The sequence below is a fragment of the Cupressus sempervirens genome, chromosome 6 (genome assembly GCF_028749045.1).
Source record: "Cupressus sempervirens isolate cs-2001-9-10 chromosome 6, ASM2874904v1, whole genome shotgun sequence".
Classification (NCBI taxonomy): domain Eukaryota; kingdom Viridiplantae; phylum Streptophyta; class Pinopsida; order Cupressales; family Cupressaceae; genus Cupressus; species Cupressus sempervirens.
Window position 1 is genome coordinate 417,177,081 of NC_143123.1, and position 20,510 is coordinate 417,197,590.

Here is a 20,510-nt window from a genome sequence, read left to right on the forward strand (position 1 = left end):
AACAATCTTATTATCTAGTCCTTCTTTTATGTACAAACTACTATTGTCATTAGTTCTTTGAAAACCAATTTGAATAAGATAGTTATGCAATCTTTCATACCATGCTCTAGGGGCTTGTTTTAGACCATATAATGCTTTATGCAATTTGCAAACCATGTCCTTCTTGTTTGGATCAACAAAACCTTTAGGCTGTACAATGTAAACCTCTTCATCCAATATGCCATTGAGAAATGTTGACTTGACATCCATCTAATAAACTTTGAATCCTCTGAATGTAGCATATGTAAGTAAGGTTTTGACACCTTCCAATCTTGCAATAGGAGCAAAAGTCTCTCCATAGTCTACACCTTCTTCTTGAGAGTATCCTTTGCATACCAATCTAGCTTTGTTCCTTGATACCTTACCATCTTCATTTAGTTTTTTTCTGAATACCCACTTTGTTCCAATCACATTTTTGTCTTTGGGTCTAGGTACAAGAGTCCATGTTTGGTTTTTCTCTATTTGTTCTATCTCTTCATTCATAGCTTCAATCCAACTTTCATTGTCTAGTGCATCTTTGACATTTCTAGGATCAAAATCAGCAAGTAAACAAGTGCCTTTCAACTTACTTCTTGTCATTGTTCCTTCTGATTTATCTCCAATGATCTGATGTAGTGCATGATGCTTTCTGACATACTTGGCTAACATGGGCTCCTTGCCTTTTGAATGACTTGCATTTTTATCTTTCTATGTTTCAACTTCTAGTTCTTATTTTGGTTGCTTGGGCTTAGTAGATGCTAACTTAGTAGCTTCTATTTGCAACTTGGGTTCTTGTAGCTTGGTAGGTACTGACTCGGTTTGAACTTCTTGTGACTTGGTTAATGAATACTCTGGAGTTGAGGATTCCTAATTAATAGGTATACTTGGCATTGTATTAGGTTCCATGTAAACTAATTTTTTATAGTTTTTAGGTTCTTTTTCGCTTTCTTCTTCTGTTCTTTCTGCAAACTCATCAACTTTCACATGTGCACTTTCTATGACTTTGTGAGTAGATAAGTTCAAACATCTATATGCTTTTCTTTTGCAAGAGTATCCCAAAAATATTCCTTCATCACTTTTTACATCAAATTTACCTATTCTAGATTCTTTCAAAATGTAACATTTGCTTCCAAATACTTTTAGATAACTTGCACTGGGATTGTAGCCATACCAAAACTCATAGGGTGTTTTGAATGAGTCCTTTTTCAGCTGTACTCAATTCAAGGTATGAACTACAGTGCTGATAGCTTCCTTTCAATATTTGATAGCAATACCTTTCTCAATCATTAGGGTTCTTGCACAATCCATGATAGATTTGTTCCTTCTTTCTGCTATTCCATTTTTTTCAGGAGTTCTAGGTGCTGAAACCTATCTTTTGATTCTCCTTTCAATGCAAAAGTTATTTATCTCATGTGAAATGAATTCACTACCTCTTTTAGACCTTAAGAATTTCAGTCTTTTACTTGTTTCCTTTTCTACTTTGACCAAATACCATTTGAACTTTTCAAATGTTTCTAATTTCTCTCTTAGGTACATAACAGTCATGATTCTTGAATAATCATCAACAAACAAAATGAATAATTTTTCACCAATATAACTTTCAATGCCAATAGGTCCACACAAATTAGTATGCACAATTTCTAGAACTTCTTTAGTCTAATAGTTCTTTCTTTTAAAACTAATCTTTTCCATTTTACCAATTTGACAATTATTGCATAGACCAACCTTAGGTTTCTTTATGTTAGGAATACCTCTTACTTTCCTAAATGTAGTAATATTTATCAAGTTGTCAAAGTTTACATGACATAACCTCTTATGCCATAACCAACTTTCTTCAATTTGAGCAATGAAACATGAACATTCACCATGTTCAAGATAAAATAAGTTACCTTTTGTTTGAGTGCTTGATCCAATCATCTTTTATTTGCCATCTAGAAATCTTGCTTTTCCTTGCATAAATTCTACTTTGAATCCATTATTGAGTAGCTATTCCACACTCAAAAAATTATGCTTTAGTCCTTCTACCCAATATGCATTATCACATACAAGTTCCTTGGTTAGTGAGATTCTTCCTTTTTCTCTTATACAACAAGGTTCATTGTTACCAAATCTTACACTACCACCATCATAGTCTTCAAAGTATTCAAACTTAGTTTTATCACCAGTCATGTGATGAGAACAACCACTATCTATGATCCATGTATCATTTATGCTCATATGAGAAATGAGTACCATTTCTTCATCATTATCAGACTCATCTTTCACAGCAATGTAGACAATTTCATCTTCTTCTTCATCATCAAAATCATTAGTGTCTTTAGCCATGAAACATGTTTTCTTACCTTTATCTTTGAATGATTTGAAGTCTTTTTTTCCATTGTACTTGTGACCTTTCTTCTCATCTTTGTTCTGCTTATTTGGGCACCTAGCTACAATATGTCCAATTTCTTCACAAGAAAAGTAGATTAGAGGAACGTTACCTTTGTATTTCCCTTTGCCTCTTGAATATTTTCTTGCTAGTAGAGTTTCAACCACCTCAAGATCACTATCTAAACTTTGTTCTAATTCTTCATCACTATTTGATTGTGGATCCTTCATGTTTTTTCCTTTTTCTTTGAGTGAAAACTTGGCTTCAAATGCTGATTCAATGTTCTTGACAATTGGAACATAATTGTCATAGTTGTCTAGCTTAAATGGAGTCAATCTTCCAACTGTGGGCCCTAAATTTATTTTATGGTTTACCTTACATCTTCTTTCTTGAATTGCAAAGACTCTGATTGCATAAATGGGAAGTAGAGTTCTAAGAAATTTACTTATAACTGTCTCATCATTGATATCTCCTCCAGATGCTTTGATTGCACTAGCACATGCTTTAACTCTTTCAACATACTTTGCAATGTTTTCATCCTCTCTGATCATCATTTGATCAAATTGTGCTCTCAAACTTTTTGCTTTGGCTCTTCTCACATTATAATCTCCTCCATGGATCTCTTTCAGCTTGTTCCACATTTCAAAGGCAGTTTTGCAATCCTTGATGTCATCAAATTCTTCATAACTCAAGACGATGCTATATCTATCATTATGTTGTTGTGAGTCTTATTTTAAGCAATATCATTAACAAATAATGTACTAGAAGGTTCTTCATATTTTTCATTGAGGTACTTTAGCCTTGTATCACCAATAGAAGCCAGATGAAGCCTCATCAATCCTTGCCACACTAAGAAGTTGTCCATGTTGAGTTTTGGAATTTCCCTTTTGTAAGACATCCTAATCTTTTAGCTTAGATCCTTGAAATCTTTTCCTGTAAGCACCAAAAGCTCTGATACCAATTGTTGGGATTAAAGATAGAGTAACTGAGAGGGCGGGTGAATTAGTTACTAACAAAAATTAATCCATAGATCCCTTAGATGTTTTAAAGATCTAGTTACTATTGATACTTAGAAAACAAATCTTGTAACTCAGTAAATTAAACTATTTCTTATCTTCAAGCATTCATGCATGTAACTTAAAAAAAAATGAACACAAGAGACACCAGATTTAATGTGGAAATCCAATATGGGAAAAATCACCAAGTAACTAGTCACCATTTTTTCATTCTTATGAAGTGAGCCCTATTAGGAGCCAACCTTGTTAAAGGTTACAATACACATTGTTAGGTGTGACATTGTTACAGTATTTATTCACCTTGTTAGGAGCGGCCTTGTTGGAGGTCTTTAGAACAATTCAACTAAACTATCACCTTGTTAGAGGATTTACAAAATGGCTATTAAACCAACTCTGTTAAGAGATTTGAAATCACTATTAAAATGGTTTAAAAGAAATAATGAATTAACCTAAACAAGATGCAACTGAATTTTCTAACTATAGGTCTTTGTTCAGCATCATTAGATCCTCCTTGATCAAGTATAGCTTTGCTACTCCTCAATGATCTCTAATCATCCTTCAAATTCGCTTCCACAATAATCAATCTTCATATCACATTAATTCCACACACACTTCCTCTTCACACTTAGAATTCACAACTTGACCTATTAATTATACCATTTAGATTATCAAGTCAGCCCATTTACATGTTACATTTACCAATACACCATACATTAGTCGGCTACAAATATTACTCTAAACAAATAAACATTATTTCATAAAATAATGAAATCCTTTACTGGCCAACCCTGCTCGATAAATACTACTTCTAGAAATTTCTTAAGTTAACCTTCTTGACTCAGTTAACATTGCAATATCTATAAAATCCTTTGGCTGTCAAGTTTACTTGGTAAAAACTAAATTCCTTCATAAGAGCTCGGTAAGAACTGCTTATACCACATTTTTTTTGATGATCAAGTGATCTCGGTAAGAATTGTTTCTTCCACATTTTCTTTGATGATCGAGTTAGCTTGGTAAGAACTGTTTACTCGATAGATACTCCAAGTTTTCTTTACAAACCCACTAGGCTCGGTAGATTCTGTCCTTTTTGCCTCGCTGACCATTTGAGCTTAGTAGACTCTATCCTTTGCCTTGTTGACCTTTTGAGCTCAGTAGACACTGTCGTTTGCCTTGCTAACCTTCTGAATTCAGTAGACACTATCCTTTGCCTTGCTCACCTTCTGAGCTCGATGGACACTATCCTTTGCCTTGCTAACCTTCTTAGCTTGGTGAAAACTGTCCTTTTCCTTGCTGACCTTCGGAGCTTGGTAGACTTTATCTGATGACTGATATGACATTTGTGTGACATCAAAGACAACACACAATTGAACAATTCTATCCAACAACCCTTCCTTTCAATAATTTTGAATTCTTCTTTCAAGACACCATTTTCACATAATCTATCATTGGCTTCCCTTATTCCCATGTCACCTATTCCTCCTGTCTTACAATTGTAGCATTCTCTAACATCTTGAACCATAATGACATTTGGGGGAATCATGGACAACATGCCTAAAGGATCTTATTTGTAAGCTACATCTAGAATTTCTTTGAAATTTGGTTGTTTTACCTTGTTACTAACTAATTGGACATTCAAGGCCTCTTTCCCTTCTACATTTCTTGACCTAGACATCATTGTGATAAACTAGGGTTTTTATAAATGCAAACTGTATAGCTCAGCTTATGATAAATACCTTTCAAATTTTGAAGAACTAGAGTGAAATCATCACTAAAATCTTTGTAATTTCTTCAAACAAAATTTTGAATTGAGTTCTGTTTTATTTTCTCTTTCTCAAATTCAAAATGACAAAAAATCAATGAAAAATGACCATATACCCTTCAAAAACCATTGCAATTAATGCTTAGTGCTTGTACAACTATAAACTCAACATTAATTTTATTTTAGAATCATTCAACATCCATTGATATTACCATCACTTGGTAGCTACTATAGACTCGACATCAACTAGCTATTTTGGCAGCTTGACACTAACTAGTATACCACTAAGCATCCATTGAAAAAATTTCATGCTTGCCAACAATGTGAAAACTTAAAATTGTAATGTTGAATCTTCAACAACTTGCATCTTCATTCATGCTAATGTATTCCTTTCAGTACTAACTTCTTTTGGAACTGATGTATGATATAATACTTTAAATATTAGTCCCACATACCTCTTGTTTTCTTAGTTTGATGAGGTGTGGCCACCTAACCCATTGGGTGAAGTGATCCCTTCTCCATTTGATGTCCTACAACCATATTTCTTCTTCCATGTCTTATTCATCTCATTCATGATGTGTTTAACATCTAACTTGTGTTTGCCTTTATCAAACTCACAACTTGGTGCCTTTGACCTAGTTGGAAAATGCTTACTAATATGAGTAGTCTTCAAATAGCTAAAGCATGTGGTTTGACTCAAGCAACTTTTTTAGTTGCCACCGAAGTGAGTCCTAATACAATTCTTAGGAATATGTCCATATTTTTGACAATAGTGATAGTTGGACCTTGTATTGTTATCCCAATTATAAGAGTTTCCATAGCTTCTTACCTTTGCTACCTTGTTTGATGACCACATGGACTTGGATCTATATTGAAAGGCTCTATGTCCATACTTTTGAAAGTGGTAGCAATATCCTTCAAATTTTTGTTTTTGCATGGTCTTGATTCTACATTCATGTGCTTGATGACTTTGTTTATTACACTTATGACAATGAACTATGTTCTTAGGCTTGAAATTTTGATTTGTATTGTTGCTCCTACACACATTAGTAGTATGTCCTTTCTTTCCACAACTATGACAAGTAAGTTTGGAATTCTTATCTCTATTGTTCCTTTCTTCAACAACTTTGGATGATTCTTCTTCTTCAGTGCTTGTGCAGCCCAATCCTGATATATCTTTGTTAGATCTAGGGGATCTTAGTAATTGCTCAAAGTATTTGATGGCTTAATTTGGCTTGTTGAAACTTTCAACAAATTCCTTTTCACCTTTCAAGTCATTCTATAGTTGTTCATTCTACAACTTCAATGTATTTATCTCAATGTCTTTGGCATTCAACTCATGATGAGCATTCATCATTTGGCTCAAGGTATCTTCTTCAATTATGGCTTTGTCTTCCATGGCTTTATTCTTTCATTTAGTCACTTTACATAGCAATATAGCTTGTGATTCTTGCTCCAACTTGAGATTTCTAATTTCTTTAGCTTGGATTCTATTCTTCTGCATTAGATATGCAATTGTTGCATCAAATTCACTGGAGTTACCATCTACAAATAGCTTCATGGTGTCTATCTCTTTGTATAATGTGTCATCCTTTGCAATGGAAATTTAATTCCTTCTCTTCAGGGAACTCTTCAAAGCATCTCTAGCTTCATTTAGTTGATGTAGTATAAGATGTATTTCAATCTCTTGGTTCTCAATAGTCTTCCCCAACTTGTAGACTTCCATTTCAAGATCTTTCCTCTAAGCTATAAAGCTTCTCCATCTAAGAACTTGGCTCTAATACCAATTGTTGGAATTACAAGTAGGAAAAGAGTAAACTTCTAAGGGAGGGGGGGAGAATCAAGAGTCTAAACTTGGACCCATAATACTTTCATCATTTATTAGATGCATTCAATATATAAAGTGAAATAGCATGTAAAGTAAATGCATCTAAAACATATAAGTAATCAAAAACACATAACACTAGATATGGTCACCCAGAAACCCTCCAAATGAGAAAGTAAAACTAGGGTGGGGATGACACCCAAAAATCTTCACTACTTCAGCAATAAAATGTAGCCAATTAAGGTTATAATGGTTTGGCCATGAATCATGATCTACCCATTGAAAGGCCTACCCTATTAAAGGATTACAAAGATAATTAATTCCCACTTTGTTAGAGGATATCAACATCCTATTAGAAGTGTTCTTGGTTATAGGACTTTAAATCATTCACTTGGAATGCCACCCTATTAAAGAATTTAGTAAAGCTTATTAGGACTACTCTGATAAGGAGATTTAACTAAAATCGGTTATCAAAATGTCTCAAGATAGATCTTGAGGTTGGAACTTGCTTGCCCAATAATAGATCACCTCTGTCTAATCTCTGATTAATCCTTTAGGATTTGATGTATCATTGTTGTATCCTCTATCCTCTATTCTTCACTTAACTAATTTTGCAATTCACTCTTATTGCTAAGTTAACTTGAATTCTCTACAAACTATATTTTTTGCTTCTCCAATTCAATAATTCACCTGTTTACAATGATCTCAACTCTCTTAAAAATTTAGGGCTTCATCCTCCTTAAGAATACTAAAGTGGCTTAGGATCAGGTATGAATCTATAGTTGAGATTCATCCATTTTTCCACTTAAACATTCCCATTTTTAAATTGATTTCATATAATTGCATAGGGAATCTACATATAGATTCATCCTTATCTCTAAAGGATCAAAAACTATCCTTAGGTTGGCTAAAAAATGGTTTACATAGTTGTTTGTGTCATAACAAACAAATATGTCCAATCTGTGTTACTCGGCATATGTAGTTACTGATGCTCAACATTTACTATAATTCTACTTCTAACTTGGCATCTAAACTACTCGGCATCTATTGTTCACTTAGCATGGTCTATCTACTCAGCACTTAAGTGAATCAATATTCATTGCAACTCAGCATGGTCTAATATTTACATGTTGTACACAACATGTATCACTATTTTGACATGAACTAAGTAAATATCTTAAGTGTGTTGAAACTCAACTATCAAAACCAATTTGAGATCAACATATCCCTCATGAAATTGAGATCCACCAACAAATTTTAAGGAAAACAAAATGTCAATCCTAGACAATTTATGGAGTCAATCTCATGCATATGCTAAAACATAATTGAGCCCAATATTCTCCTTTAAATCATATCTACTCTTAGTAAATCCATTTTTAAATAGAAATATATTAGCTTTTGGCTTGTACAAGCGAATACCATTAAAAAAAAATGCTCATTTTAAAATATAGAGTAAATTATTTCTAGAGGGCATTAAATTGAGCCAACATGTATAATCAACCTGATATTTTACTTTACCAGCTATCAAGGTCGATATTAACAAACACTCACAAAGAATAGAAAGACAGGTCATTGGATATAAAACATTTTATTATGCAAATATGAAATTTAAATCACCAATGCCTTGAGAATCAAACAAGGTTGATTGTACATAATTTGGAAGCTTTATAAGGAACTGATTCTTAAGGAAAACATATTATTCCATTTCTAAAACTAGTTGTAGTGAATCTCTAAAGCCTATGATCTTTGGATTATAACAATCCATTCTTATATTACATGGTGGTTCAATAGAATTTATCTTTAACCACAATATTTGACAATTGGGTTTCCTCTTCCACAATATCTTATATTTTGGTGACATATTTGGTCTTCTTCTGAGTAGATGCTTCTTATTTAAGGGCAATTGCTATAGAAGTGAATAGAATGGAACATTCTTCACTATTAAAATACCATAAATGGTCTATTATTTTCTTCTAATGCACTAACTACAATAAGATTCAGATGAAAATTATTAAACTTGACTCTAATACCACTAATCTGAATTATCTTGGCAATTCAATGGATAATAGTGAAAGAAGTAGTTGTGGTATTGTAAATAAACAATAAACAATATGATGACTTCTATTAAAAAAAATTCCTACTATTATAGAGAATCTTGTAAGTGAGATATATATGCTTGTGGATCAATCTAATTTGGACAAACTTGTGGAGTTGTATATCTAAGTTCATAAAACTTGAACTATATAGTGAGTAAGATGTATTCCCATGAACTCCATAGGAGGTGGGAAATCCTATGGAGAAGATGTGTGCCATAACATCTGTTTACAATAGTTGATATAAATTACAAATCTAAGAAAATAATATGTATGTCCATAGTATCCCCATACTCAGTTTGACTTGAGCCTCTTTATGCATATTCTTCATGCAATTGGAAAGTTCACTTCATCTACATGGTCATTAGAAAATAAATAGACACTTTAAAATCTGAAATTTCTTTGCAATTAACTCAAAGCACTAATTAATTAATGTGTATAATTTAATATCATATTCTAATTTAATTTTGATCAATTGATTTGTGAGCCTTTGCTCCAATAGTTTTAAAGTTCATATGGCTTACACATGCTCAAATTTCCAAGTGAATGAAGTTTATCTAAAGGTCCTTGAAGATGCTCTATAAGAGGTCATGATTGTTGAAGAAGTTGAATAAATTTGAAATAAATTTTAGGTTTTCAATTATTAATTAGTTATTAATTAGTTATTAGTTAATTATATTTATGAAAGGGTCTAAAGCTATGTTTCACTTTGTTATTTTTTATGAGAAAAGGTACCAAGACCCTTAGTTAAGAAGCAAAAGTTTCAAGACATATGATACTAAGATACTCTAACATATTTCCTTATGAGTGAATTTAATACAATGATGTTTCCTTGGGATACTTCTTGTAAGTTGATATATGCAATTGTAGATGAGGCAAGTTCTATCCACAATTATTGCATAAGTTCATTTTTTAATATTTTATTTACATTCATACACTTGATTTCTCTTTGAGAAGATACTTCCCAACTCAAAAGTATTAGTTATAAAATCTGCATCATTAATCCTTAAGGTTTCCTTAAAAAAAATAGATATAGGTACAACCACCTATATTTTACAAATCCTAAAGTATGGAGATTAAACAATTATGATGTAGTCTTCTTTTTTGGCTAGGATTGATTTGAGATTCCCAACATTGAGTAGGCAAGACTTGTAGGAATTCAACCGACAATTTTGAAAACCAACACATCCAATGAGCTCTTTGATTCCTCGTTCCCTATAGCTTAATTATTTATGCTTACCATTTTTCACTAGGATTTCATGCCCACCAATGAGCCTTGATGTTCCTTCTTTAGGGTAGTTTTTTCATATGTGAGTTTTTCTCCATGTCACCCACTTTCTAGTAGGGTTTCATGCTTTGGAGCATTTAAATATGCTAACATGCTTACAAATAGGTTTTTTGAAAGCTAGATATCTGAATATGAATTCATTTGCTACATTTTTTATTTGGATTTCTTCATTAATTGGGATATAATATATATGACCATGATTATGATTTGGTCTTTTATTTTAAATGAAAGCATTTGAGTTTTCTATATAGAAATGATAGATCTTTTTTGAAAAATGGGCAGTGGTAGTCCTTTGTGATTACATGGAAGAGCACAATAAAGATTTCTTATATCTTCAAATGATTTGTAATTCTCATCAAGAACTAATTTTTATTGTAATAATGACCTTCAATAGTAGGTTATTGCAAGTCAATTTGGATAAGACTATAAGGCCTAGGTTTCTTGTTTGCCAAAAAATCAAATACTTCAACTCCCTTGAGCTGTCTCTTTGAACATATTGATGATGATAAGTTTTTTTGGCAAAATTATTTGTGGGCCATTTACAAAAATTCCATCTCTAATGCCCCCAACTACTCAAAGAATTCAATTTAAAACAAGATTTTGGATGTAGAATGTGAGAGTTAGCACTCAGAAATTGAATGAAATTAATTGATCAAGTATTTGTAACAAGGCAAGCAAGCCCTTCACTTCTAGCCACTATTCAAGCAAGGTATGCATTCTAATAATCAGGATTTTAAAGTGACACACAGGCTAGCAGTGTATCCATTAACCATAATGTAATTGATTAATATTCAATACATAGAAGTTTATTACATCTAAACATCATGTCTAAAATTTTACTATTATTTACTAAGACTTTACTTGGCATTCATGTTTATTCTCCTTTCTGTGTTGTTTTGTTTCACTATACTTGCATTAATTGTCACCAACAAGTGCACTAGATGTGTCATTTACGCTAGAGGGTATAATGAATACTAGTTAAGAGATTGGTCAAAAATAGTTGTAGAAGTGAATGTAAATGAGAAACAATTAGAATAAAATTAATAGTTGGCTAAAGGATACCAAAATATGAAGAAAACTTGTTGATTATTCATTATATACTTATAATTTAATTTTATATGAAATAATATGAGTGCCTCATTGGTATTATTCCATCTAACTTTTATTCCAATTACAATTTTGGCTTAGGTTTTATTGAAGATCACTTTTGCTGAAATATCTTAGAATTGTTTTAATGTAGGTGGTTTTGTGACTTAGAGATAAGATTTAAGGACCAATTGGACAAAAGGGATTAAGTTACTTTTGAGTTAGTCAAGAAGACGTAGCAGAGATAATTCTCAAAAGAAGTCATACACATAATAAGTTTCTAAGTGAGCTTAAATGGGTTGTCAGTGAAATAGTTTAAGTTTTAAATAATAAATTACTAAATGTAGTCTTGTTCAACTAAGGTGAACATATGTGCCTTTTCTATAGATTTATTGTTTTAGGACTTAATTATACTTGTTGAATTTACAAACTTCTTAATATATATTGCACCTACAAATAAATCATTTATACATTGGCTTGATTGGTGATGAAAATAATGATATAAGACAATTACATGTATAAATTAAATAATTAGACATAATTATAGAATATTGATGTTATAAATAAAAATTTATATTATTCAAAATTGTTTCAAATGAAATATTGTAATTTTTCTAACTTTTGCTTATTGCTATTTATAATATTATAATGATTTAGGGTATGTGCAGGATCATGGTGTGCTAAAAAGTGGTGATCTAAAAAATTTGTAATACTTAATTATCTCAAACCATTTCAAAATATATTCCAACCCTTTTCCCACCCACGCTGATACTAAATAAAAACAATTAATATCTTTATAAGGTCTACTATATCTTTTGATACCAAACCTATATGGTCAACTTTAGAAACATCCTAAAAATGTGCTTTTGGCCTATTTTTATGTGATTTTTACTTCAAACATGTAGCTTGTACACTTTATTTGTGTATGATTTGGAATGTTCGGATGCCGGCTTAGAGCTCCCTATCCACGGAGTGCAAGAAGCTAGTATTCAAGCATGAAGGCTCTCAGCCAAGCCTTAGAAATGTGCTTCTTGCTAGTAAACCATGCAACGGGAGGTTCTTTGAGATAAGAGAAAGAGTGCAAATATCTTCAAGGAATCCCTCAAGTATGCAATGCAAGATGAAAGACTAAACTAGAGTGGAAATGTGAGATGCAGCTATGCTAGAATATGAATGAGAGCGTTACAAATATCGTTATTTAAACTATGTGAGATTATTACAAGAATGAAAGCTAAACTAACATGTAACTATGCTAAGAATACCATATGATCTTATGCTAATATGATGAAATGAGAGAATGTAGACAAGGAGTGAGAATTTCTCCATAAAGCTCCCAAGAAACCTGTTAGAAAACCTGTTGCATAACAATATTCAAAAGATGGATCGATCCTTTGAGGGGGAAAGCTCTCTCCCTTTTAAATTCGTACCAACAGTAGAGATAAAGATGAAGATGGTGGATGATCAACGGTGGAATTCAAAAATAGGTGTGATCCATGTGCACACACAAGTCAACCAATAGAATATAAGTTGACTTGTCATATAAGACAAAAGTCTCACAAGCCTTTTCTTTTAATTGTAAAATAGAAAGAGGACTTTATGTGTGCACTTTAAGTGGGTTAGAAGAATGGGGTGCTTTATTTAATTAGAAGGGGACATGTTCTTTTAATCAAACAATGAACTTAGAATAGCATAGTCAAACTATAGGTTATAATCAAATAAATTGATTATTACCAATTTGGCTTAGGTAAGTGATTAAATTAATTTAGTGAAAATGTTGAAAAGGGGGCTAATAGTCTAGATGACCATTTTTAGGTGATTACATAGCTGATGACTTTATTTTCACCAAAATTTGATGAAATGAAAAGGGTTTCTTAAGAATGTTCTTATATTTTCATAAACGTAAGGTTTGTCAAATTATGATTTTAGTAAGTAATTATTACTTATTTTCTAATGGAGTTATGTATAAAGTGTTGATTGACACACTACTTGAATAATAACTATAACTTTCAAATGGTACAACATTTTTTAAATCCAAAAGATGCATCACATTCTATGTTTCTTCTACTATGAGGGAAAAAAATAAAAAATTGAATTTTGTGGAGTTTTGAATTAATTAAGGTGGTCAGACACGAGATTTTTTTATTCCAATAATACTAAAATCAAAAGTTATTTAATTATTATTTATTTAGAATAAAAATACCCAAAAATATGTGTCACATCTAGGCATGAGTCTACTACTTATATCTAGAATATTATCAAAAATAATAATCATTTGATTCTGATTAAGGTGGTCAGACATATGTCTACTTCTTATTTTTGTTTTGAAATTTTTCTAATATTTCACTAAAATTCAAAATTTTGGCCAATCAATTTTTTTTTTGAGATAAGTCCTAGTAGTTTAGAAACTAGATTCAATTTGCTAGAGATTTTTTTCTCTCAACTTTTTGATATAAAGTTAACAAGAAGTAGAAAATTGCATGTCAAGTTGACATAACCCTAATTTTCTAATTTTTTATTGCCACTTAAGAGCATAGTTTGGTTGACCATGATCCTGCACATACCCTTTAATCACTAATATCATATTTGTCCTAGGCAGCTATTCTATTCACTTTCACTTAAAATCAAAATTAGTTTTCACCAATAACAAACTCTTATTTCTTCTAAATGACATATTTTTATAGTTTCTATATTTTATAAAGATATTTACATCAAATATGATTGGTTGAATTTATTTAGTGTTACAGGACCCCTTTTTGCAAACTCTATTTCCATATAACTTTTTTTAGGCAAGATTTCTAGAATGCACATTACAAAATAAATATTAATATTAATGTTTAAAATAAATAGTTTTAAACTCTTAAAAAAAATTATAGTTATAGTTAAAAAAATATTTTGTTGACTAGTCCCAAGAAAATGTGAAATAAACATATATTAAAATGGTACTTAATTATATTTTAAATATTGTAATTTAAAATTAAAAGAATAATTTTTACTTGTTGAAGACTTGAGTAAATAGATTGAAGGTATGTATCTTCTTGATTTAAATGTTAAAACTAAATATGTAAGATTAAACAAATATTGGTTCTTATTTTTAAAATATTTTTAGTTTGTCATCTTATTTCTCTTCAATCTTAAATTTAGTTAGTAAAATATTTAATTTACACACAAAAAATTAGACAAAACAACAATTATATTGTAAATAATTTTAAAATTATAATATTTCATCATATTAAATTTTAGAATACTTAATAATATTTTATTATGCAAAAATAGCATATTCATATATTTTTCAAATTATAATTTTTTTTTATGAATATGAAAGCCAAATTTTCTACATTTTAACATGGTATCCTCATTATTATATTTTTACTAAGTAATATTCTATAAAATACTTTTTAGTTTAAATAAAATATTAATATTTTAAGATGTATTTTAGTTAGTTATAATAGTAGGAAAAAATTTATATGATAAATTAGAAATTAATTTTAATTGAAAAAAATATATTAAAAATTATTATTTTAAAAATGTTGATATATTTTAAATAGAATGATGATTTTTATCTTTATAAATTAAAAAATTAGACTTATTTTTGAAGTATTAGATAGCAGCCAAAAGGACGGGAGCTTGACCCTAGAGTACAAAAAGGTTGAAGGATTAGTTGGAGGTTACCTCCCAATCATCTAATCAATACCAATTTTATACTTTTAAAAAAAAGTTCTAGAGTAGAACCATCATTACCATTAGTCTAGTTACTAACCAATAGATAAAAAGGGAAAACATTCCAGCAACAAGGGAACACATTGCTTCTATCAGTATAACACTTGCACATATACATATATAATAAAACCTCATAGGGCATTGAGATCAAAGTGATCAACAACATAAAAGAAAAAATAAAATTAGGGCTAGCTACCCTCATTCTTTTTTGGTTCCTCATTCTTATTTTCCTCCTTAGGCTCATCCTTATTGATGTCCACTCCCTCTTATTTGATTGGTTTATCTAGAACCATTTTCAGCTAGTCCTCCACTAGGAAAACATAAATTGAGTGAGTAGACTCACTCTCCTTGCCCAATTCATTCATGTCCTTATTCACCTGCAAGAAATAAAGAGTAGTGGTAGCAGAATGCATGACTTTTGTAGAGAATTCTTCTAGTGTGTCAAATATTTGGCAGATGCCAATGTGATTGTCCATTATGTCCTTCATCAACTACTCTAGCCTATCCATCTAAACCTTTCTTTGGATTTGGACATGGTTATGCTTCCCTTTTCCCCCCATCTTTCAGAGTGCCTTTCAAGGGGGAGGTGGTGTCCTCCCCCTTGCTTCTGGCTAGGGATGGGACAACTTCAAGGGTATTCAAGATGTATGAGGGACTAGGTTGGTTGGAGACAAGCTTCTTAATATTTTCTTGGTGAGGTATCTTCCTCTTGGTGAGTTTTATCTCACTCTCTATAGAGTCAAAGCTAAATTCCTTTTTCTTTTTTCTTTTTTCTTGGGGGGGAGGGGGGGTGGGGGGGTGGGACTTGAATTTCTCCAATTGGAGATGTTTTCTAGTTCTCTAAGCATTCTTCTTGATCTTCATGGCATCTATATATGAATCAATGAGGCTTATTTTAACCTCAAGGGGAGGGGTTTTCTTGATTTTTTGTGGCTTGAGCTAGGGCCAAGGTCCATAGATATTTGGGGAATGATAGTATCCAAAAATTTGGCTAGAAACAATGAGTTTAACATGAGGTGGTAGTTGTACAGTTTATTCATGTAAAACTCTAGTGAATGAGATAATAGGGTTTACCCTCCTCTTTCTTTTTCCTAGACTTATATATTTTCTTCCATTGAATTTAAAAAAGATACAGAAAGGGAATCTGATCTAGGTTCTTAAAATGGTTGAGAAGGGAGAAATGATAGTAATAAAGTACTTGGAACTGATCATCAAGGGTAGTATACCTCATTATGGCATAGAAAATCACATCCCATGGCTTAGGAAGATCCTCTCTATAAAACCCACCACACATTTGAACTAGTTACTCATTCACTCTGGCTTGCTTTGTGCCAATTCTTGCCCCCTAGGGAAAACCCTCCAACATTAGCAATAACCTCTTCTATGATTTCAACTGCCATCCCTTTGATGTTCACTTTTTTATCATTCCACAAGTTGAAGAATTATATTGATATGTTCTCATCATATTTTTTCATCCCTTCCATAAATGGTAATAAACCACCTTCCCACAAATAAACCATCACATCTTCACTCTTATGAATGCAAGCCTCCACATTCCAAAAGTTCAATATGATCACTATTTCCCATATCTCCACCCAACTCAAAAACAAAATCCTTTAAACTTTTTGACATCGCCTTATTATAGGTTTGGCAGTCATTGTAGGTTAAATAAATTGTACCCAATGTAAAAATGTAAAGGTAGTAAAAACTCATCATAAGACCACAAGGTTTTCCAAAAACCAAAAAACCTCCCTTATTGGAACATGTTAACAATTCCTTTCCTTCCATAATCACCCATCACCGGCTATAGTTGGAGTGTAGTTTGATTAAAGTGTCTTTATCGGCTTTTCTTGTTAATTTTTTTATATCTTGACAAATCCACTCCATTTTTTTATTTACATAAATAATTAAAGCTTGGGTCAAGAGGATCATAAAAGTGAATCCTCATGCAATCTTTCCAAAGAATCACTTTATGACTAGAAAACATCTTACCCTACCACCCATGTAGATTCTTAGAGACATGCTACATGTTGTGATGATTCATGCAACATTATGAGAAGTACACTTGTGTTCAATCATCACATGAGTTGATGATGGAATTGGCTGATGTACTCCCATTTGATTAGTCATGTGACATTATGGCCATATTTTTCTAGCTCATCTTCCATGCCATTACCTTCATAGTAAATATTTCCCATTTGGATCTCTTGGCACCACTCCATCAACTTGTGAATTTTTTCAATAGTAACTTTGATCATCTAGCTGCTTCAACCCTCTCCTTTTACAACTTTAATAATTAACATTGAATACCCCTCAATAGCTAACCTATTAATTCCTCATGTTCTCACAATTTTCATTCCCCATAGAAGTATCAAGGCTTCCTCTTTATTATTTAAGCCCCCTCCTTAATTCCCAGTATAGGCAACCACTAGTTCCCCATACCATTATGGAAGACACCCCAATAGTATCACTTCCCACCATGGACAAACCATTAGAATTAAGCTTTATCCATGTCTTAGCAGGGGTGGCACACTAATCTCCACCTGACCATAGCTTTAGAGTTGTCAAACTATACCACCATTGGGCCTAAGTCCCAAGTGGATACCCACTTCATATCAAATCTTCCCAGGGGATTGGAACATGGATTCATGTGTCAACATTAACCATAAAAAATTCACCCCACATCCATCTCCTAATTTAGCATATAAATAGAAATAGATACCTACACATTTTATATCCATAAAATGAAACAAATAATACATGACAGAATAAATTTGATATCCAAAAACCCTCCAATGAGTAGGTAAAATTAGGGTGGGGATGACATCGAAAAATCTTCACTATTGCAAATGTAAAGTGTAGCCAATTATGGTTACAATGTGTTTGACCATAAACTATGATCTACCCTATGAGGAGTCTTCCTTGTTAAAGGATTACAAAGACTATTAGGTCTCACCTTATTAAAGGATTTCAACACCCTACTAAAAGTGTGTCTTGTTAGAGGATTTAAACTCACAATAATGAAAGCACATAGTCAAGATATTTACACAAGTCTATTAAGACTACTCTATTAGGAGATTTACTTTGTATCACTTGTTAAAATAATTCAACACCATGATCCTTTGGTCAAAACACTATTGTTAGATGTTAGATCTTCCCTTTGATGATAAAAAATTGATCCTTTTGATAAGATATGTCTCCTTTTTCCTCTCTCTACTTTCCTCTATTCTCTCTAACAGATTCTACAATTCAAATAATTTTCATAACCTCCATGGCCACCATAAATGTTATCTCTACATTTAGCATTCATCTCCTTGTGCACATACAAACTCTTTATCCTTGTTAAATAAACATAGGTGGAATAGGTTATGTAAGAATCAATGGCTTTCATTGATCCATATTGTCACTTATCTTCTAGAATCCTAAAAAAATCATTGTATAAGCTAAAAAATAGTTTACATAGATTTTTGTGCTATTACAAACAAATATGTCCAAAATTGTTCACTCAACATCTAAAAGATCTAATGCTCAGCCATCACTACATTCTCAATGCTATAACTCAACTTTTGAATGATTCGACATACACTATTTACTCAGATCCTAAATCACTTGGCATGTATAGACTACTAGATATGTATTGTCTAGCAACTAATACTCAGTATGCTTTGATCACTCAACTCACACTGATTGCTTAGCTCACTTTGATCACTTAGCTTACTCTAAAATATTGATAGATAATGACTAATTATTTTGTCACTGCCTTGTTAAAACTAATCTAAGATTAACAATCTCCCCCTTTGACATGAGTGGGAAAAAAACTCTATCATGCATATAAGATCCTTATTATGAGCATAACTCAGATGATATTAAACATTACTTGGCTCTCATACAAAATTTTAAAACTTATGACTAACTATCTTACCTTATTTCTTCATTACTACCCTTGAGTAAATGTTTCCTTTCTTTATATGAATCTAATACTCCTACTGAGTAGATTTGGTGTCGCTTGTTTCCACATAATTACTCCCCCTTACTCAAAATTGTATTATTCTAATTTCTCATTTCCCCATTATACTCATTTACCTCTTTTTTGACACTTATGTCATGGGTGGTACACTAATAGTGTATTTATCCAAAAATGATTTATGGATCTCCATAATAATTTTCAATGTTGTATCCCAATTGTTGCTTGCTACATCTAGAGATTGATATTGAATGTCTAGCTAGGCAACAAGGTCAAATAAGCCATCATGAGTTGAAAGGTGGTTGTATTTCTATATCAATGTCTTAGCATAGGTTAGTTCCTTATGAAACTCTTCCATGTGTGGGGTCCAGGGTATAATATAGTGGCAAATTTTTTTATTTTGGTGAATTTGACATTTTGTTATTTTTGGCAATTTCTGAGCCCTTCCATGGTTTCTTGGTTGCCAAGCTTTGTTGGATTTACCTGGTTGCCTAGCATTGTAATTGCTAAAGGAAATGTTACGTTTGAGTTTTTCCTTGGTGATATTCGCCTTTCATGCAACTGACCAAGTAACGCTTATCATGGAATGTTCATCGGGTTTCAAGTTTTCATTTCATGTAGTATGGGAGAATTCACCATCCCAGTTTCATTTTACCGTGGAGGAGTTGGCTCATTTCACATTATAGGAAGTGGAGGAGTCAGCTTGTTTTGCCAACACACTTTCATTTTTTTGTGGAGGAGTTAGCTTGTTTGGCGCGGTAAATTGGTAATTGTATTGATTTGTAATATGTATAAATCCAAATTCGCCCAAGCAATGAGACATTCACTAAATACCACTGGAACTCCATCAAATTTTTGGCAGCGTAGGACACATCACAGGCATGACTCAAACTCCAGAGATAGCTTCCACAAGTGGTGGTACACTGGTATGTGCAGTTGTGCTATAAAATACTCTCCTTGAGCTTACGTAGTTTAATTTAATCAGAAGCTTATCTACAGTTTCCTTTCTTATCTCATTTTCATTAGAATTTTTTCAAAAAGTGGACGCAATGTTGAAAGTTGGTAGCGACGTTAATTTTTTTTAAAGCTTGCATTCATGGATATTGACCACCTAAGGTCAATATCCTATTTCCTTTGCCATGGAATGTCAATTCACCAACTGTCAAAAATTAGATTTGAAATTTAACTTTTTTCCTTTAAGTTTCAATTCCTAGTCTGAAAGTAATACTACTTATTCTCAGGGAAGAAAAGTTTAAATGGATTATTAGTGGATTGAGATGTCAGGGGAGTGTGAGTCTGTAGCTAATATTTCTCAGTATTAGGGAAGTGACAAGGGTAAGAACCCCAAGGGCAGTGAAGGGATTAATCTTACATCA